The sequence below is a fragment of the Equus przewalskii genome, chromosome 21 (assembly GCF_037783145.1).
Source record: "Equus przewalskii isolate Varuska chromosome 21, EquPr2, whole genome shotgun sequence".
Classification (NCBI taxonomy): Eukaryota; Metazoa; Chordata; class Mammalia; order Perissodactyla; family Equidae; genus Equus; species Equus przewalskii.
In genome coordinates, this window is record NC_091851.1 from 18,875,540 (window position 1) to 18,897,787 (window position 22,248).

Sequence of the window (22,248 nt, forward strand, 5' to 3'; positions counted from 1 at the left end):
CAAACTTCCCTTCTTTGCCTTTAAAAGCCCCTGACATTTATTCCCTATCGGGACAGTATTTGAGTTTCTACCTGAATCTATGCTCCTTGAATTGCAATTCTTTGATCTCAAAATAAACGCCTCTCTGCCTCTCATTTTGGCTCTTTATTTTTAGGTTAACAACCCAAAAGGAGAGGCTTCTCTAGATCCTTGGAGCTGCATTAGATAGATCCTAGGCCTTGGTATTGCAGGAAGGGCTGAGCCCTCCTCCCACCCCCTCAAAACCAAGGTCACTTTCTTGCCTGCCTTGTGGAATGGGAGCTGAGAGGACTAGGTCGATGTAAATAAATAATATAATGCACTGTGTGTTGCACACACTTCTCTCCACTATCTGGGCAGATTCTGGGTCTCACCCACTGTTGCGGGCTCAACCCTCAGCTGAGAGGACCCGCTACAGGAGAGACAGACGGAGGAAGGAGGCGGTGTGTACCGTCTCCCCGCTAAACTAATGGGCAAGCCAGAGCCCAACCCTGTGCCCCTGGTGACTGGTAGGCTGGATGCGAGGAAGGAGGCAGCGTTCTAAGCTTTCACTTTTAAAAATGTTTATAGGACAGGCAAAGAAACTAAACAAATAAGGGAGACAATCTTTCCGCGGTACCTTAGTCTGCAGAACAACCCCAGCGCGCCAGGCACTTCCAGGCCCGGCCAAGGAGGGCCGCGCCTGCGCACTGCAGACTATGAAGCGGCGGAACCCTGAGCGAGGTGGGCGGGGGGGGCTGCCCGGGCATCCGGGTCCCTCACCCCGCCCCCGCTGCATGAATGAGAGGCGCGGCGCCCGCCCCTCCCCCGCCGGGCCCGCCCCTCGCCGGGGGCGCCGCGCGCAGTCCGCCGCCGCCACCTCAGCCGTGTTCAGTCCCGAAGGACGCTCGCCGCCCGCAGCCCAGCGCTCTGTGCTGACGGTCCCGCACGCCCGCTGCTGCCGCTGCCGCCGCCGCCGCCGGCGCTCCCGAGTAAGTGAGCGAGCGAGGGCGGGGGCGCCGAGGGCCGTCGCCCCTAGGCTGGCGCTGAGGGGACCTGGCGGGTCTGGGTCCGGGATGCTGAGGAGACCGCGGGCCGCGGCAGCCTCCCTCACGCACACTCCGGACAGTGCGGCGGGGGGCAGGGAGGGCTGGGACAGCGGCTCCAGGCCGGGTGGGTCGCCGAGAAGGGTCCGTCCGGGGCCGGAGGGTGAGTCCGGCACAAAGGGCGGCGGGGGGCTGTCACCGCGAGGTCACCGAGGAGAGGTTCGCGGCGCCCGGCGCGCGGGGCTGGGCGTCGGGTCCTGGGCGTGGGAGGCGGCTGGGATGAGCGGGGAGGCGATGACGAGGATGGCGAGGACGGCTGCCTCCGTGTTGGCGGTGGGAGCGCGCCGTGGGGGGCGCGGCGTGGCAGTGTTTTCCTGGTCCCCATCTGCTCCTCCCCTTTCTTTGTGGCGTTTGTCTCGTCCCAGTTTGTCACTGCGTGCCTGGCTTGGTCTGGGCTGAGACCTCTCTCCTTGGCTTACTCATTAATGAAAGTCAGGTGGTGGCCTCCTGGCTGTGGGTGGGAGGCGTGTGTGCCTCCGCAGGCCGGAGAATTCAGGACCCTCCTTTGTTTCCGGAGACCCAATGGGGTGTGTGTGTGTCCGTCCTATGAAATGAGAGAATCGGAGATCATTGGAAAGGTTAACAGGGAAAAAGACAGGTTACTTCATCAGACCTTCACCCAGTTCTGTCTCTGGCGTTCTTTCAAACAGTATTTTTTGTTTCTCACTGTAAACCCAGTGTGTCTTGTTAATTGAAAATGAATATTCTCATAGATCTGTATATTTAGAACACTTTGCTTTTTGGGTTAGTTAATGGTAATAGAGTACTTAGATATATGTGTATGGGAATACTCCAGTACATATAGGACACTGCTTTCTGGGTTTAGTTAATAATATGTCTACGCATATACCCGGCTGTAGAAAACTCCTGTGTATCTAGGGCACTGTTTTCTCAGCTCCTCAGTACAGGCAGGTTGTGTTTCTTCCTGCCTCCCTGTGTTAATAAGAAGGTGGTCCAGCAGGTTCTCTCCACCTCCTTGCCTTTTTTTTCTTAATGCTTTGGCAAAGGGGTTTATTGCCTATAACCCTGGCATGCGCCTTTGCTTTGATCTGCATTTTCCTGTGTTCTGTTGTCTGGTTGTGCAGCCCAGCTCAATGGCTCCTCTTACAGGACTACTGGAAAACAGAACACCTTTTATCATTGTCCTCATCTCCAAAGAGAGAAGGAAGCTCTGCAGGTTCCCACAGACTTGGCTGGTTGGTTGGTGGACTGACTGCCTGACTTTGTTGTCTTGGTAAAGTTGTGAAGAGTTAGAGTGGATGTAGACGAATCAAAAAGAGGCAATTGTAATAGCACCAGCTACTCCTTGCTATTTTGTTTGGACCTTTTTCTCTTTTTAAAACCAGATTTTATAATTTTAGAAGACTCTTGGTTGCGTTTTCAGTTTCTTTTTTACCCTTATAATTTCATAGAGTGATGGGGAATTAGCTAAACTTGCTTGTAAGAAACACACCTCCAAAACATATTTTCATTATGATCTTTTGATTCAAAATAGGGGTGGTAAAAAAATTAAGAGCAGCTTATTGGATGATGAGAATACTAATTGAATTTGTTCAGTTTTAAGAGTCTGTTTAAGATTATTTTTTAATTACATGTATTTTAATTCCTGGTTGTTTTCAGTGAAAAATGAAATCTAAACTAAGCAGTCTTCCACAGCATCTGTTTATGTATATTCCCTCTGTTAAAAACATTTGCTTTTAATTTGAAGGGGAAATTTTCCATTGGTTGGATCAGGATCCATTATTCTTGATAGAATTCTTACCTGATGTTAGCATGGTCAAAATTTTTTTTTGTAAAAGGTAAAATTAGTGAAAGTTGAGTTTTCAGTTTGGAGAAGTTTTGCCTTTATGATGTAGAATTTAAATAAATTTTTAATATCAATGAATTTAACTCAAAATAAGTTAACTTAAAGGCCAGGGCTTCTTAACTTTGTTAACTAGTGTCACTAATATTGAAGCAACCCCCAAAACTTAAAACTGCATGCATAAGATGGTGTTTTAGGAACCCCCTTAACCCATAAGGGGAAGTCTTAAATAAACAAAGTAATATAACCGGAATTATCACTGAAATAGGCTTGCATAGTACTGCAGTATTGTGGAACTTTAATTTTGCAAGAGTGACTTAGCTATTGTTTGAGTCAACAAGGGAACCTGAAAACATCCTGGCCTTGTTATTCAGCTTGCTGTTAATCAAAATCTTTACCAACTCATAGTTTAGCATTAGTATGATGATTGAAGAAAAATTCTAAAGTAATGTTTATATCATCAAAATAGATTAAATCATGTTAAATGCTGTTTTAGTGGTAAATATATTCTTTATATTTGTTAGAAATACTACTACTGTTAGCATTTAGTGATGGTAATAACCTGTATGGTGACGCTTTGTTACCCAAAACTGGGATACATTATCCTCCCAACAATGTCTAATAACAAAAAGTAGAATTTTTTTTTCTATTGAGCATTTTCTGTCAATAATTGTTTTCTGTTTCAAATGGCAGTTTATTCTAAAATCAGTAATAAAGTAATGTTATTATAATGTATTAGCTTAAACTATATGAAATTGCCATTTTTCAGATTGGGGAGTAGTCAAAAATCAGCAGTTTCATATGGTTCAACCACTTTCAACTCTTAGCGGTTCCATCTGGTATTTACCTGTCCGAGGCTTGACTCCTGCATTTGTGACCTCTCTCTTGCATCATTAGCAACTCTCCAGGTCCCCATCCATGTCTCATGTACACACATGCTCTGATATTGCTCATCTTTAAAAACAGAATAAAAAATTACAACAAACGACTTTTCTCTAACCTCCCATCCATCCTCTTCCCTTTACCTTCATGGTTAAATGTCTCAAAAGAGAAGTGTGCATTTTGTCCCTACCTCCTCTGTAATATGTATCACTTTCTGAAATTCTGTTGTTGACTGATTTTTTTTTTTGTCTCTTGCCCAGACTGGAAGGTCAGCTCCAGGAAGGCAAGGACCCCCATCTGTTTTGTTTACCACTATGTTCCTAGGACAGCAACTGGGACAAGTATCTACTCAATATTTAGGCAAAAAAAGACACAACTGACATTTTTAACCTGGTAGAATAGCACTTGCTTTTTAAAAATTTCTAAGAAAAAAATCAATTTTCATTTTTTTTTTAAATTATTCACCACTTTTTTTTTTAAGATTGGCACCTGAGGTAATATCTGTTGCCAATCTTCTTTTTTTTAATTCTTCTCCTCAAAGCCCCCTGTGCGTAGTTGTATATTCTAGTTGTAGCTCCTTCTGGCTCTGTTATATGGGATGCTGCCTCAGCATGGCTTGATGAATGGTGCTAGATCCGCACCCAGGATCTGAACCAGGGAAACCCTGGGCCGCTGAAGTGGAGAGCGAAGACTTAACCACTCGGCCACAGAGCTGGCCCCCTATTCACCACTTTTTGCTACACTTAAGAGTTGGAAAAATTATGAAAATTATGTTAACGATTGAATTTTTCCCTTCATTACATTGCATTACATTTTTTCATAAGTATAATTTAACATCAGAAGTCTCAGACCTGGATTCTGGAGTCAGACTGCTTAGAGTTGAATTTTAGTTCTTTCACTTTTTGCCATGTCACCTTGGGCAGGTTTCCTAACCTCTCTGTTTCCTCATCTGCAAGATGGAAATAAGAATAGTACCCACCTCATATTTTTGTTGCATGGGTCAAATGAGAAAACAAGTAAAATGCTAAACTCAGTACTTGGCATGAGGGCAAACACAATGAAAAATGATTATAGTTATTATTTGTATAGCTTCTTCAATTTCTAATATTTGATTTGACTTGGGCCCTGTAATATTTTTGTTTCGAGCACTCATGTCTCCTAGAGTATATTGGCTGTAAATGTGACTCAGCTGTTTTTAGTTTTATGTATTTTTCTGATCCCTTGCCTCTCTATTCCCCAGATTATCACATGTGATAGATAGGTAAAATGACAGCTGAGCACCCTATAGCACTTACCAGCAGTTTGGTCATTTGATAAATCATTTTGATCACTTGATGAAATATTTTTATTTGAAGCCAAGTCCTGTTCTTTGTTTATTTGGCTGGTCCAGAGATGAGGTTCCTTCTTCATGTTATTCCACATTAACTTTTCTTGTTTCTGGAAATGAACTTTTAAAACACCCAGTATATCATCGATAGATTTTTTTTTTTTTTAAGTATCTATAAGGTACAGTTTTTTCACTTACTAGCTAGCTGGGAAGATAAGTATATGTCGCAATACAAAGTCCACTCTGAGGGCCACGTGATGGATAAAGACAGGTCCTATAGAAGTTCAGAGTAGGAAGAGTCATATCCTGCCAGCCTTAAGGGATTCTTACAACTTTTCTACGTGATAAATTGTCTGTTTTAGCCCCCTCCCTTATGTTTGTCTTCGTTTTTATTTTGAAACTTTGCTTAATAATCATGGAAATAGCTAAGATTTTAAGGTAGATAATATGTAAGCTAAAATTGCGAGCAATTTTTAATTTTAGAAATTGTTTCTTGAAGTAACTGACTTAGCAGTTACTCTGCCTCTTTCTTTTCTTATCTAGGTAGGCAGTGGGGACTCCTCCAATTATCCAGGCATTTCAGACATCAGAGTGTGGTGTTGGGTAAATTTAAGGTTCAAAAAGAATGCCAGATGGTTTGAAAAGAATTGCGAGCACTCCAACTAGTGCAGTCCGTTGAAAGCCAGCTGGCTGAGCCTTGTCTGCTCTGGAGGTAGGAACCAGACGCTTTGTTACATGCCAGCTGGCCCTGAAGTAGCTGGCCAGTGGCCTTACTTTTGGTTGGCCATTCCTGGGAAAGCCAGCCTGGGCCCTCCATCTGCCCTAGGGACAGTCTAACACCAGAGATGCTTCATGCTGCTCCAGGGAGTTGGAGCAAACCTGAGTGGCAAGGAAGCTACTTTTTAGATAGCATTACAAGTGAACCTCACATTAAGTTGTGAATTTGCTCTGCAAAAGTGTAGTGCAACTTGAATTTTTATGGATTCAATGCTGTAAGGTGTATTAGAGTTGCTTACTACTAAAGTACTATAGTAAATGTTTTTATATTGTAAGTAACTTTCAGTTTACCTGCTTTCAAAGTACCAGCTTTCATTTATTGACTTTCCTTAAAGTGAAGTTTGCCTGTTCTTTTTGTTGTCATTTTCTTCTAAAGTTTTCTCATTTGGATTAGGAAAAGTTTTCATCTTGTCATAAAGCTTGCCTCTGTATAAACTATAGCCTTCTCTAGAAGGTTAATTATGTGTATTGTCATAAATTCTGTCTCATTTTGTCTATTATGCATGGTTTCCTAACTAGACAGGTGTTTGTATCGGATACAGTTCTTTCTTTAGTAAACATAATGTCACAATAATTTAATTGAGAACAAAAGAAGTGCAAATATGACACTGCAGGTATAATGAGCATTCATTTCATTTGAGGGCTGTTTATTGAATTCTCAAAATTAATAACTTCACAGTCTATCAGTATGCTTTGTTACCTTAAAAATTTTTTTTTCAAATTTGGAGATTGAATGGTACTACATTACCTGTGTTTGTTAAGTTCATCTAGGCAAATCAAAAAATTATAGACTACCTGTATCTCTTTATTCCTCTCTTCCAACTCTGAGCATGAAGAATTATGCTTGGTGATATAAACTTGAAAAAGAATCTAGGTATCGTATCCAAATAGGCTCTTTATCTTGGACTAAAAGGAAAAGTTTGGCCAATAATGAAACACCAAAGTATGAGCTAATATAGTTTATGGGAAATGGGTGGGAAAGGAAATCAAAGGTGTAGGCTTTCATTCTTCTCATTTGGCACAAAAGAAATTGCAAAACTTCTTTGGAAATATGTTGGAAATCTCATGCTTGGCTATAATTAAGTAAAAGTTTTTACTCACTGATTGTCCCTGAAAACAGACCAGAAAGAATTTTTGTGGTAGTGAGAAAGGTTTGTTTGTTTTTTTTTAATTGTACATTATTATTTGTCCATCACCTTATAAGTGCTCCCCTTCATCCTTTGTGCCCACCACTAGCCATAGTAACCACTGAACTATTCTCTTTTTCCGTATGTTTGTTTATCTTCCACATAGGAGTGAAATCGTATGGTGTCTGTCTTTCTCTGTCTGGCTTATTTCACTTAACATAGTACCCTCAAGGTCCATCCATGTTGTTGCAAATGGGATGATTTTGTCTTTTTTTATGGGTGAGTAGTATTCCATTGTATATATATATATCACATCTTCTTTATCCATTCATCAGTTGATGGGCACTTGGGTTGCTTCCGCATCTTGGCTATTGTGAATAACGCTGCAGTGAAGATAGGGGTGCATAAGTCTCTTTGAATTGTTGATTTCAAGTTCTTTTTTTTTTGAGGAAGATTAGCCGTGAGCCAACATCCACTGCCAATCCTCCTTTTTGCTGAGGAAGATTGGCCCTGAGTTAACATCTGTGCCCGCCTTCCTCCGTTTTATATGTGGGATGCCTGCCACAGCATAACTTGATAAAGTGGTGTGTGACTCCATGCCCAGGATCCAAACTGGTGAGCCCTGGGCTGCCAGAGCAGATCGCGCAAACTTAACCACTGTGCCACTGGGCCGGCCTGATTTCAAGTTCTTTGAATAGATACCCAGTAGTGGGATAGTTGGATCATATGATATTTCTGTTTTTAGTTTTTTGAGAAATCTCCATACTGTTTTCCATAGTGGCTGCACCAGTTTGCATTCCCACTAGCAGTGTATGAGGGTTTCCTTTTCTCCACAACCTCTCTAACACGTTATTTTTCGTCTTGGTGATTAAATGGATGTAAGTTGATATCTTAGTGTAGTTTTGATTTGCATTTCTCTGATGATTAGTGATGTTGAACATCTTTTCATGTGCCAGTTGGCCATCTGTATAGCTTCTTTGGAAAAATGTCTGTTCATATCCTCTGCCCATTTTTTGATCAGGTGGTTTTTTTTTTTTTTGGAGAAAGTTTTTTTTTTTTTAAATCATAGAACAGTATATCAAATAGCCAGCAGCAATATCGTACCCAGAAAATCATCTTTCACTTAGCTAACCTGTACTAAAAACCTTTTATGCCAGTGGCTTTATTTGCATTGCTTATTTGCTCCTTACAGCAATCCCAAAGGGTTTTTTATGGATGATAAAAGGTCACGGTAACTTGTTTAGGTTCACAAGTTCAAGGACCAGGTTTAGAACCTAGGCCTTCATCCTCCAACCTACCACATGTCACAATTGATGTTGTCAACTTTCACAAGAATACAGCCCTTTACTATTCAGATGCTATCCTGTACTGGCACTTTTGGAAGACTATTGATAAAGGAAATTCAGAGACCTTTGCAGAATAATAGCTGGAGAGATTTTGGAAGCATCCACGTTTTTTCTCTCTTCTGGTGATGCTCTTGAATTAACTGTTGCAGAACTACTGCAGTAAGTAAAAGTGACTTGGTAGAATTGGAATGGGACAAAGGGGCTGTATAGTTTCCTAGGGTCGGCATAACAAATTACTGCAAAATTGGTGGCTTAAAAGAACAGAAATTCATTCTCTCTGGAGGCCAGAAGTCTGAAATCAAAGTGTCCAGGGCTGCTGCACTCCCTCCAAAGACTCTAGGAGAGAATCCTTCCTTGCTTCTTCTAGCTTCTGGTGGCTCCACACATTCTTTGGCTTGTGACTGCATAACTCCAGTCTCTGCTTCTGTCTTCACATGGCCTTCTCCTCTTTCTCTGTCTTTAAGACGCTGTCACTGGATTTAGGGTCTACCTGGGTTATCCAAAATGATCTCATCTCCATATCCTTAACTTAATTACATCTGCAAAGACCCTTTTTCCAAATAAGGTCACATATTCACATGGACATAATCTTTTGGGGGACCACCAGTCAGCCAACTACATGGGGTAAGAACTTCTTTGGTGATAATTTTCGACTGCTGTGTCACACAGAATCCCAGATTAGATGAGTATTCAGTAGACCATGATACAAATGGGGAAAGGTATTAGAAGTATAGAAGGACAGAGACTAAAGTTCAGAGGAAGGCTTAGAGAATCAAGGAAGGTTTCATGGCAATTGTATTGCTTGTGACGGATCATGAAGGATAGATAGACTTACCAGATGGTCGGGATAGCCTGGAATGTGCATAGTGAAAGTCACAAGAACAAAGATAGGGAGGCTTCTTCAGGGAACCGTAACTAATGCGTTAGACTAAAGTGTGGTGCTTAGACAAATAGTGAAGAATGAGGCTGAAAAATCCAAGCCAATTCATGAGAGGCCCTTAGTGTTGAATTGATGAATTTGTACTTTGTTTAGCATTGCTTGTCTGTGAGAACACTGTATTACAAGCGTTTCTAACTGGGGCCTTCAGAGCTATGATAAACCCTTTGAAAAAAAATACGTTTCTTTTTGGTTTTTTTTTTCTATTGAAGGATTTTCAGAGGAGTCCATAACCCTTAAAAAAAAGGTTAAGAACCACTGCTCTATTAGAAATGAAATGTTGCTTTAAGCTTTGAAGATGTTTCTGGAAGCTTATTGATTTTCTGTTTGGTTTACTTTGAACTACTTGGAAGATAATTTGAAAATGGAGTTCCAAAGAACCTTAATCAGTCCTGTCTGTGGAATAAGTTGCAAATGTTGCATACTAAAAGTTAAAATACTATTTCAGATGGGATATGAAGTAGGTCCTGGGTTCTTAGGAAAGTAATCAGATGATTACACAACAAGAAAAACAGTATTCAGTTCAAAATGCAGCTGTGACTTCTGTTTTCTGTGTCTCAGTTTCCTCTATTTCAGTTCACTGCCACTGTCCTTTTAGAACTCCAGAATTATATAAAAGCGTGACACAGTTCTGAGGGGAAGAAATGGACAACTGCATTCCTAAATTTTTTTTTAATGTATTCTATGAAACTGCTTGTTCTCTACTGTGGTTTTTCAGTGGAATAACCTACTTCAGGAATAAAACGATATATTACATAGCTGTCTGACTGTCTTAGTCTGTTCAGGTTGCTATAACAAAATGCCATAGCCTGGGTGTCATAAACAACAGAAATTTCTCACAGTTCTAGAAGCTGGGAAGTCCAAGATAAGGCACCAGCAGATTAGGTGTCTGGTGAGGTCCCACTTCCTGGTACATAGACAGTACTTTTTGCTGTGTCTTTTTGTTATATCTTCATATGGCAGAAGAGGTGAGAGAGCTGTCTGGGGCCTCTTTTATAAAGGCACTAATCCCTTCACGAGGGTTTCACCCTCATGATCTAATCGCCTTCAAATACCACTGCAGTAGGGGTTAGGTTTCAGTACATGAATTGGAGGGGGGCACAAACATTCAGTCTATAGCACTGACAATATGATACAGTAGAAAATCGATATTTTCCATATAACTAATTTGGTTTCTAAGTAACCAACTGCCATGTTAATTTTTTTCATTGATCTATTTATTTTCCACCCGAGATAATTTTGCTTAATAGATTTACATTGCTTTTTTCAGGCTTCTCTGCTTGAGGTTTTTCTTCATAATTTTTTAATTATAAAAATCTGTAGCGGCTGGCCCTGTGGCCGAGTGGTTAAGTTCGCGTGCTCCGCTGCAGGCAGCCCAGTTTCATTGGTTCGAATCCTGGGCGCGGACATGGCACTGCTCATCAAACCACGCTGAGGCAGCGTCCCACATGCCACAGCTAGAAGGACCCACAACGAAGAATATACAACTGTGTACCGGGGGGCTTTGAGGAGAAAAAGGAAAAAATAAAATCTTTTAAAAAAAAAAAACTGTAAATGCACTCAAAAGTACAACATACTGCCATATGCCCAAAATTCAGATTCCACTATTAGCAAGATTTTGCCACGTTTGTTTCATTTATCCTTTTTTCTTTCACCTTTCTTTGCTAAGGTATTTTAAAGCAAATCCCAGGCATTTCTGTATATATACTCGAATACACTTCTGTATGAATCTCTGAAAATTAGGATTTTTTTAATAGAACCAAAATGCCATTCTCACACCTAATAAGATTAACAGTTACTCCTTGGTATCATCTAATAGCTAGACCCCAATTGTCTGAAGAATATCTTTTTTTGGGATGATTTGTTCGCACTGAGCTTCACAGTCCACGGATCACATTTGGTCATTTTGTCTCTCGTGTCTGTTTTGATCTAGGGCAGTTCTTCCTCCCTCCCTCTCTCCCCTCCTTTTTCTGTATGTCATGAACTAGTTACAGGAACCGGGTCAGTTGTCCTGTGGAATTTCTTTCATTTGGGATTTGTCTGTTTGCTTCATTGTAGTGTCAGTTTGTTGCTCTGTTCCCTGTATATCCTACGAACAGAAGTTAGCTCTGGAGGCTCAATTAAAACCAGATTTAAATTTTTTGGCAAGAATGCTTAGGAGGTGTTTAATGTTGCATTACATCCAGAGGCCTGTTGTGTCTAGCTACTTCACTTCTAGTGATGCTGAAAGATCCCACTGATGGTCATGTCAGTATCATTTATTTCATCCATTGTGGCAAACTGGTGATTTTCTTATTCTGTCATCTCTTCTACATTTATTAGCAGGAATTCTGTAAAGAAGACCTTTACCTCATCAGCTAGAGCTGTTTGGGGTTACCCTGAGATACGTTTTGTATGAGAGACTGCCAAGTAATTTTATACTATTGTGTTCTTGATAAAAGATAATGAGTTTGAGTTAGAATAAATTGAATTGAGTTAATCTTTTGTTTTAATGAGTGTTACAGTGAAATTCTGAGTACTACAGCAAAATGTGAATGATTGCTTTTCCTTTACAATTGAAATGGGTACTCCAATTGCCCTGAAGGTTAAAGATGGAGATATATAAAAGCCTTTTATAGACTAGAATCAGGCAGTGGAGAGGAAAGAGCACTAGATTAGGGTTAAAAAATTGGGGGATTTCTGGAGTCAGTTTGGCCCAGCCCTTGAATGACTAATCTGTTCATCCTTCATAGACTGGGCTAAGCGTGTGTGTGTGTCCCTAAAGTATCGTCATTGTTTTCATGAAATTGTGTGTAGTCTAAAGAAATCAAGGTTATGTGTTATAGAATTGTTTAATATCTTTAAAGGCAGGGAGAATTCTTTATTGAATGTCATTCTTTTTATTTAAATTGTACTTTATGGGAGAGAATCCTTTGATCATTGTTTTTCATAATACCTCTTGTTTAACTTTGTGTCTTCACGTTTTATTCATGACTGAATAAAGTCATGCTGAATAAAGCTTTATTTATGTGTCCTGCTCCATCTTACCTTGAGGCGGTTTGTTTTTTTTTATTTTCTGAACTTGTGTATTCTGGGGAAAGTAGACTTGGATATCAAATGAAAATTGAACAGATGGGTGTTCTTAGCTTAGTGACCATCTCTGGAAAGCCTCTAATCATATTATTTGAGAATGCCATTAAAAGTATGTGCTAGTGTGATTTCTCCTTAGGCAAACTCTTGCTATGCTTATGCTGTTTATTTTAAAATACTGATACTTGGGTCTTTTTCTGAAAGATAACGAATGCCATTATAAAGAGATGCCTCAAAAGACCATAGATAAGATCAGTAGACTTATTTTTAGTCATTTGAGCTAAGCATAAAAGCTAATTATTTCTCATCGGGACTCTAAAATGGTTTTAGTGCTGAAAATTACATTTTCCTATCTGTTGAATTAAAGAGCTGCTTGTAAAACACCTACTGTGTGCAAGTCATTACACTAGGTGCTAAGTAGTAGGGTTGATTTGACTATTCGGATGAAGATAGAAAGTACATCTTTTTTCAAAGGAGCCTCTAGGAATTGTGTTTCAACTGTATTGCCTCCACTCTCTTTTAACACAGCCAGAAGCCCCTGGGTTTGGCTCCATTGTGCAGTTTTTGTCCTGTTTCCTTGTTTGTTAAGTGCTGTGTGGGCTAGAAAGTGGTGGAGCAGAGAGATTAGTGGGGTTGACGCTCTGCTCTTTGGAGGCCACAAAGCTTGTACATTCTCTTTTCATCTTCTGTCAGAAACAAGGGTGGTTTTGTCTTTTTTTTAGGAATATTTCTGTTATTTCTTCTAGTATGCTGCTTGGATTTACCGTCTTACCTTTATTCATGTCAATAAATATTTATTGGAGTATCTTTTAAGTGCCAGGTATTGTTCGGTCTGTATTTATGGAAATCCCATATCTTGTGGTAAGAAACTCTTGTTGCATAATTCCACTACATTTAATGAAGTTCCGGTATAGTTCACCTCTGAATTTATTAAGTCTGAGGATGTAATTTTTTTTTTTTATTGATGTTATGATAGATTACAACCTTGTGAGATTTCAGTTGTACATTTTTGTTAGTCATGTTGTGGGTACACCACCTCCCCCTCTGTGCCCTCCCCCCATCCCCCTTTTCCCTGGTAACCACCGATCAGATCTCCTTATCAATATACTAACTTCCACCTATGAGTGGAGTCATATAGAGTTCGTCTTTCTCTGACTGGCTTATTTCGCTTAACATAATACCCTCGAGGTCCATCCACGTTGTTGTGAATGGGCCAATTTTGTCTTTTTTTGTGGCTGAGTAGTATTCCATTGTGTATATATACCACATCTTCTTTATCCAACCAATCAGTTTCTGGGCATGTAGGCTGGTTCCACGTCTTGGCTATTGTAAATAATGCTGCGATGAACATAGGGGTGCAACGGACTCTTGAGATTTCTGATATCAGGTTCTTAGGATAGATACCCAGTAATGGGATGGCTGGGTCATAGGGTATTTCTATTTTTAACTTTTTGAGAAATCTCCATACTGTTTTCCATAGTGGCTGTACCAGTTTGCATTCCCACCAACAGTGTATGAGGGTTCCTTTTTCTCCACATGAGGATGTAATTTTAATATTCTTCTTCTGACATTTTGCATATGATCTGGCTTGAAAGTTCCCATAAAGCTAAAGAAAACTGGCTCCTCATGAGGAATTTCAGTGCTTTCTTCAGGCTACGATGACTAACCACAAATGCAACAAAATCAGTGGAGCCTGCATTTAGATTCTGTTCAGACTAACTTCCAACTCTTAAAAACTCAAGCATATATTTTGCACAGTAAGTTACAAGTTTATTTTCATAAAGGGAAAAAAGAAGTAGGGTGATGTAATGAAAAGCATGTAGAATTTAAGTTCTGGCCCTACTATTTGTTAACTGTGTGGCCTTGGTGAATCACTACTTCCCTTAGCCTCAAATGGGAGTAATTATAATGGAATGCTTCAGAGTTATTGAATTTATTATGATTGAATAACTTCAGAGTTAATTATGAGTGTAGTTTATTTCCTTTAATAAAGTGCTCTCCTAGTGGTTGTTGTTGTTGGGCAAGAGATGGGACAATGGAAAGAGTGAACACAAAGACAAACAGTCTCTGCTACATCTCAGTTTTCTCCTTTTCATAAATATGAGACCAGTTATGCTGCCAACTTAGCCTAGCTGCCAAGCTGTGACTGGTTAGAGGTTCCATTCCAATGGTGGTTAGATCATGTGGAAAATTGTGACTACTTAACGGCACTACATTCTTTCTTAAATTTTTAGGAAATTCTGGATATATCATTGCTGATGGTTGTCTTAAGTCAGTTCTTTTTTTCCTTTTTTTTTTTTTTAAGATTTTCTTCCTTTTTCTCCCCAAAGCCCCCCGGTACATAGTTGTATATTCTTCGTTGTAGGTCCTTCTAGTTGTGGCATGTGGGACGCTGCCTCAGCGTGGTTTGATGAGCAGTGCCATGCCTGCCCCCAGGATTCGAACCAACGAAACACTGGGCCGCCTGCAGCGGAGCGCGCGAACTTAACCACTGAGCCATGGGACCAGCCCCTCCTTTTTTTTTAAAACAGCTTTGTTGAGACATAATTTATATCCCGTATAGTTTACTCATTTAAAGTGTAAGATGCAATGGCTTTTGGTATATTCACAGAGTTGTGCATCCATTACCACATCAATTTTAGAACATTTTCCTTATCATTATCCCAAAAAGAAACCCTGCTCTCCTAGCCAATACTCCCCAGTCCTGCTGCCCCCCTCCCTGTTGTAAGTCTTCACTAATCTACTCCTTCTGTTTCAATAGATTTCCTTATGCTAGGCCTTTCATGTAAATGGGATCATATAATATGTGGTCCTTTGTGACTGGCTTCGTTTACCTAACATAATATTTTCACAGTCTATCCACGTTCTCTTTTTGTTAAATTAAGATTCTTAGAGGCACACTGACCTATCCTGTAGGAAGAAGAGATGAAGTTACTTTTTTTTTTTAATAAAGAAAGTTAACTGGTGTCCCATGACTGGTTGCCATTCACAAATGATGGGAAAAGCCCTATAAACAGTTACGATAGCTACAAACCAAAGAATGGTGTTCCAGTATACAATGTGGAAAAAGATTCATGTCCCATCATTCTTTTTAGCTGAATTTGTGTACATGAATAATGTCATGACTGTTGGTATATCTTTCAATAGAGATAATAACAACATGTAACTCTCTGGGACTACTGTAACTAAAACTGTTGCACCACTGTCATTTTTATTTGCTATTTTCCTTTTATAACTTATTTTCCTGCTGAGTGTTCTGTGTAACTCAGACATACTATATAATGCCTGTGGTTGCATGCTACATGTTACATGCTAAGGTCTGTCACATTCTACATTTTTTATTTTTATGTGAGCTTGATGAGTTAAATGCTAGGTATTTTATTTGGGGATAACCAATGATTATTAGTATAAGTAAGTTGTTGGAAACAGGATACATAGAAGTACAGTCCTCAGAGCATATTACCCCCAAATTTGTGGATGTAGTTAAAAAAAAAAAAAAAAGCCAGCCTTTTGACTTTGAAAAACTCAGCCTTTCTGTGTCTCAGGTTCTTTGTCTGTAAAGTGGGGCAATGAGACTGTGATACTTAATTAGTACTGACAGTTTTTAACTCTATGGTCCTGTGAAGGTAATTGGTAAATGTATTACTGATGGTCCCAGACTATTTCCTACATCACATTAAGAAGATTGCATTGTAATGTTGGATTCCCTGGTTCTAGGCAGTTACCTAATGTGGTGTCATGACGGAAGGCTAACATATGTATAGTATTAGCAAAAATCATATTTTTATGAACTAGAATTAAGATCCATGTTCTGATATTCCAAATGCTCTGTTAATACAAAATGATTTAAAATAGTACTCCCCTAGGACTTCTGTATATTAGCTAGATGGGTTCACCTGTTAGTGATAGAAAACCCAAAACAAGAAGTCATTTAAAACAAGATTAAAATTTCTCACTCATGTAAAAGTTGGCACAGGTCTGGTATGGAGCTTTATGGCATTATGGACCTTTTACCAATTATCCCCTTTTCCCTCTTAGCACTCTACCCACCTCTTGGGTGTAAACCATATCCTTATTGAGCAGGATGTTGGAATACACATTATAGGGACCAGGATGGAGAAGGGGATGAAGCAGGAGGAAGAGGGCACCTTTGGTGCTCTGTTAAGCATGATTCCTGGATACTTCCATGTGCATCCATGGCACTGGCCAGAACTGAGACATGTGGTCACGCACAGGTGCGAGGAAAGCTGGGAAGTGTGGCCATGTGCCCAGCTAAAAATTCTAATTATAGTGGAAGAGAGGGAAAAATGATACTGGGGGGTGGGGAGTCTCTACTACAACCTGGTTAATGATAAACAAAAGGGAACACCAAGGGGCGGCCCCGTGGCCAAGTGGTTAAGTTCTTGTGCTCCGTTTTGGCAGCCCAGGGTTTCACGGGTTTGGATCCTAGGCGTGGACATGGCACTGTTCATCAGGCCATGCTGAGGCAGCGTCCCACATAGAGCCAGAGGGACCTACAACTAGAATATACAACTATGTATTGGGAGGGCTTTGGGGAGAAGAAGAAGAAAAAAGAAAGAAGATTGGCAACAGATGTTAGCTCAGGTGCCAATCTTTAAAAAAAATAAAATAAAAGGAGCACCAAGAGGCACTTGCCATTATATCTCTTCCTCTAAAGAAGGAGGGTTCTGTGTTTCTGGTAGCTGATATTGGTTCTCTAAATGGAAATGTCGTTTTAGAAGAGAAGAGCTGACATTGTAATGGAAACATCTCTTAAGAATATGTCATTCTCTTTTGTGTAATTGGGTTAATGCATGGGATCTTCCAAGGGAGAACTACTAGATATATTTCCTGGTTTGAATTCATGACTTGATATTGTGATTTATGAGGCAGCTTCTTGGGAGCTTAGTTAGTGTGAATTTTTCCCACTAAGCCCAGTAGCCCCTGGGAAAACTGATCAAGCAGAGAATAGACCCAATCCTAGATGTAGTGACTTTACTGGAACATAGACTTTGTAAGGCTTCATCTGACCTGAACCACCCATCTCTCATTTCTCATCTTGAAGGGGGGAAAAAAATCACAGGTTTTTATAGTCTTTAATATATTCATCTATAAAATCAAAATAATAGTGCTTTGCGTAATGAAGCTTAGTAGTGGTCTTGTAAAATGTTTTTATACAGGAAAGAGCTTCCAGGGCTAGTGATGTGGCAAGCCTCGACTCTTAAAAACCTATTTAGAGGTGAATTATTCACTGTTCTGGAGTGATTATGACCTTTTCAGAATTTTTGAAAACACAAAACTAGCAGAACCAGACTCACTCTCCAGAATATTGAAATAACGTTTTATCTGTGCCACTGTCTCAGCTGTTCCATTGTCTGCCTGAAATCATCTTAAGGATGAAGTCTTCCCATATCTTTTTTTTTTTTTTTTGAGGAAGAGTAGCTCTGAGCTAACCTCTGCTGCCAATCCTCCTCTTTTTGCTGAGGAAGACTGGCCCTGAGCTAACATCCGTGCCCATCTTCCTCTACTTTATATGTGAGATGCCTACCACAGCATGGCTGGCCAAGCGGTGCCATGTCTGCACCCGGGATCCGAACTGGTGAACCCTGGGACGCCAAAGCGGAACATGCGACTTAACCGCTCTGCCACCGGGCCGGCCCCCCCATATCTTTCTTAAAAGAACAAGGTGATCCCAGTAGACAAAGGAGGGACTTTGAGGCCTTTCTTAGGACTATAATACGTAGAAATTTAAGATAATTATCACCAGTGTCAAACTACCAGGCAGCCTGCACACTTTGCTGGATTCATAACTATTTGAGGTTTGCTGAGTTAGTCATAAGCATCTTAGATGCTGTTTTATGGCTTTATAATTCTTCTCCTACAAAATTAAGATCCAAAAGCTGATAGGCTTTTGAGTTACACCGATTAGCCGTCTGGAAGTTGTTGTTGAAGAAATGTAGCTAAACTAATGCCCGTTTCCTAAAATTCCTTACTCTGACTCACTTCAGAAAGGAGTCCACTTGTGGCCCAGGCTCAGAGATTTGAATCTGAACCAGAGTGTCCCAAGGAGATGTGGCCCAGGCCCAAATTATGCCTGACTCAGGAAAATTCGGACACCAACCCCAATGCCAACCTCACACCAAAGAACGAAAAGAGACCTTGATGATGACAAGCACTGACTATATGCCAGGCATACCCCCCCAGAGACAGATGTTGTAACTGTACTCATTTTACACACGAGGAAAATGAGACTTGCCTACAGTCCTGGTTTGGGAAGTGGCTAAGCTTGAGTCTGCACTTAATGCCTGGCATCTTTCGTGGAGCCCACTTTAACTGCCGTGGAGGCCTCTGATTTACCCCCATTTCCTGGCTGATGAATTTCTAAACCACAGAGACATTGTTTTCTCTCATTTTAAAGGCAGTACAACAACAGAATCTTCTATTTTTCATTTGTTAGCCTGTTCGCGTTTTACCTCTTTAGAAGTGCTTGTGGTTTACTAAACTTCCTTGTTTCAGTTTTAGTACCTGCAACTTATGCCTTCTAATCTTTCCTCTTCAGGAATTCTGAGCTCTTTTAGGAGTCCTGAAAAACAGGTACTTTTTCTGGTAATTGAGAATTCACCAGCAGAGTCCTGTAATTAATGTGCTCAATGCAGAACCCTCAAGAATAGGAGGTAACCTATCGAGGTTTATAGAGGGCCCTCTTGCCACTTCTCCCACAGTAATTTAACAAGGTCTAGAGACTGCACCTTCCCAGGGGTTCAGGGTTTGAATTAGAGTCAGCTCAACAACTTAACTTAATTGTGTGCTACAATTTAGGAAAGGGGGTTCATATGCAAAGGAAATTTAGTGTCTTCTAATAACCTTTTGTATACTTGAATTTAGTTAAGTTACCCTGTCTGTAAACTGAACAAAACTCAAGTCCTTTAATTTAAAAACAAATTAATCTTTCATGACTACTCCATTAAACAAGTTGTGTTGATTTCTGTCTGATACCCTGTGCATTTCCAAGGAGTTACAACTTTTATTGTTGATTTATTTTTCAAAAGGCTATCTGCCTTTTGAAGATAAAAGATTTTTGAACCCTGATATCTTAAAAGAATTTCCGGTAGTTAAGTACCAGAGAAGATTATAAAAGACTGGGAATGCAGAGGAAACTTCTGAAATCTAGGTGGTAGAGACTGGAGCACTTTGAAGGAAGTGAGGTAGTGGTATTAGCCAGGAGTGGCAGCTTAGGTACAGGCACAAAACATCTCAGTGTAGGATCTCTACCCAAGGTGCTGCATTTGGGGGTCGGGATCTCTACACGTACAGAAATGCAACCTTACCTTTCTCAGGGATAACCGGGGCCTAGGAAAAGCTTGCTGACCAAAGCTCACAAGATTGCCAATTTATAGATTGGTTATGAGAAATAGAGTTTTCAGGTGAACTTGAACGTTGACTAGGCATGAGTTGGTAAGTCGCTTGGGGAAAACAGAATTAAAATCAGTATATAACTTCGGTGGATTTAGAGTTAGAAGAAAGAAATATAAGTGGTTTTAAGAAGAGTTTCTCTGCTAAACTTGAAGTATTCTTCCCTGGCATAGGGATGCTTTGTGGGGGATCTAAGTGTTTGACATTCACTGATGCGCTCTGGATACGGCAGGAAATGCGTGCTTAATTCTATACATATAGTCTGTGCTTCTCTACAGACAGACATCTACTAACACATCCTCCTTTTACATCCTTTAGTACCATTGTCTCTACCAGGTTTTATGTGCGGATGTAGACAAATATTGGTCAAATACATTACTGATTTTTTACTTTAAATTCAAAAGATACAAAAGGATATATTCATATATAATGAAAAGACTGTCCTCTCTAGGGTCCTCATCCACTCACCAAAAGCAGCTCATGTTATCAATTTCTTGGATATCCTTCTGGGGATAGTTTATGCATATTCAAGCAAATTCATGTATTCTTTATAGTAGTGAAATCTACCAAGTCCAACTAATAATAGATGTGTTTGCGGTTTCATTGGCCTCACATTGTGCAGAGCTGTCAGCTACGGGCCTAGCTGCAGAGACTCCACATCTACCTCTGACTGTTAATACAGACATAGAACCTGCCATGTAACGCTCTTAGGCTCAGGTTATTTCAGTAGGGCCAGGTACTGGCCAGTCCAGTGAGGCTACACTGTGGCTCAGCAGCTGAACCTCAGTCACAGGTCTGCGGGAATCATCTCTTCTTTAATTGGTCCGAGTGAACAGGGGTGTATCCTGGTTTTCTCGTATTTATAGTTTGTTCTTGAGACTATCTTTGATTATGTTAGAAAACAAAAAGATTGTATCCTCTAAAGCATGGACTGTGTTTGGGCACAGTCCTATTTGGGCGGGGTCTTAAGAGATAACTTGCCAATTTGCTATTTTGTTGTCACAAAGATAAGCTAGAGATCAGCTGGTCCAAAACAAAAGTTATGTTTGGTGATATGTATTTTTCATAATTATTTTAGGTGATATATAAGTAAAAAGCTCATATAGAAAGTCACTATGTTTAGTTGCCTTGGTGTATATCTCGCAGCTAGGTTTTGTTGGAGTGCTCACTGCTCAGAGCTGAGTGTTCTATGGATGCTTTATTTAGATTTATTTTTATGCAGACAGTTAGTTGCACCTGCCCTAAAAATTTTTCCCAGGTTAGGCTCCAAAATAAATATACAAAAAGCAGTAGCTTTTCTCTATGCCAGGAATAACCAGCTTAGAAAATATAATGAAAAAAAAAGATCTCCTTCATAATAACAACAAAAATATATATACTAACTGGGAATAAATTAAGGAAAATTATAAAACCTATATGAATAAAGTTATACAAATCTACGGAGAGGCATAAAATAAGATTAGAATAAATGAAAGACATATCATGTGCCTCGATATAAAGACCCATTCTCCCTAAAATAAGCTATAAATTTAATATGCTTTCAGTCACCTTCCCAACAGGATTTTTTTAACTTCATCTGAAAAAAGATTGTCTAAGAATAGCCTTGAAAATATTAAAAAGGAAGAATAATGATGGAAATATCGCTCTATTGTGTATGAATTGTTGGTATGCTAAAGTTGTATTAAAATAAAACTTTGAGCGCTGATGTGGGTCATCATAGACGGAAAAAAAGGAATAGACTACAAAATCCAGAAACAGACCCAGGCATATGTAAAAAGTGACTCTGAAACAGGTGCAATTTTTAGACAGTGGAGAAAGAATTTTATGAATCTTATTGGAAGAAATGACTAACCACTTGAAAAATAACTTTAGGTCTTTTTTCCATGCCACAGATTCAAGATGGATTAAACATTTAAATTTAAGATGCAAAACCATGTAAGTATTAAGAATATAAGTATTTCTGTAATTTGGTGTGGGGAAATCAAAGATAGAAGCCATAAAGCAGGGGCACAAACTCAGTGCCAACAGGGCCAAGGCAGGAAATTGAATCATTTGCGTATGCTGGGTAGAAAACAAAATCATGCAATCCTCATTTTCTCTTATTTTGATTTTTTGATAGAGGTAAAAATGTTTATCTTCTTTGAGAAAAATAACAGCATGAGCACAACAATAAGTGACCACCGACATTTGGTTCAGAGTTTGGGAGTGGTGGGGGTGACAGAAATTGTGACAAATGAAAGCATGCTGACCTAGGTCCAGAGGTGCACTCACACTAGTCTGTAAGACTGTCCCTTGCTCTCGTCCCATTTGTACAGCAACATGGCAGCTTGGAGGCCCCAAGCCCTCTCAGGCTATTGTTGCCATGCAAGAATGAAGCTCAGAGTTATCAGATCTTCTGATCTTTTTCCATATAAAGCTGGAAATTGCAAGTTTTATGTTGAATCTCTCAAATTTAAACTGTTC

General features: G+C 40.0%; 1 protein-coding gene across 4 annotated transcripts in view; it reads left to right on the plus strand.

Annotated features, from left to right (window-relative positions):
• Positions 1 to 830: 830 nt before the first annotated feature.
• The window catches only part of RNF24 (ring finger protein 24), a 72,502-nt gene continuing 51,084 nt past the window's right edge, over positions 831 to 22,248 (plus strand). Inside the window, exon 1 of one of the 4 annotated variants that reach the window (XM_070587922.1) lies at positions 831 to 989. The gene's annotated coding sequence lies outside the window, so the exon portion shown is untranslated. Of the gene's footprint in view, positions 990 to 21,678; positions 21,721 to 22,248 lie in introns of those variants that run through there. The other 3 variants (XM_070587921.1, XM_070587920.1, XM_008533582.2) reach the window with 3 other exon arrangements.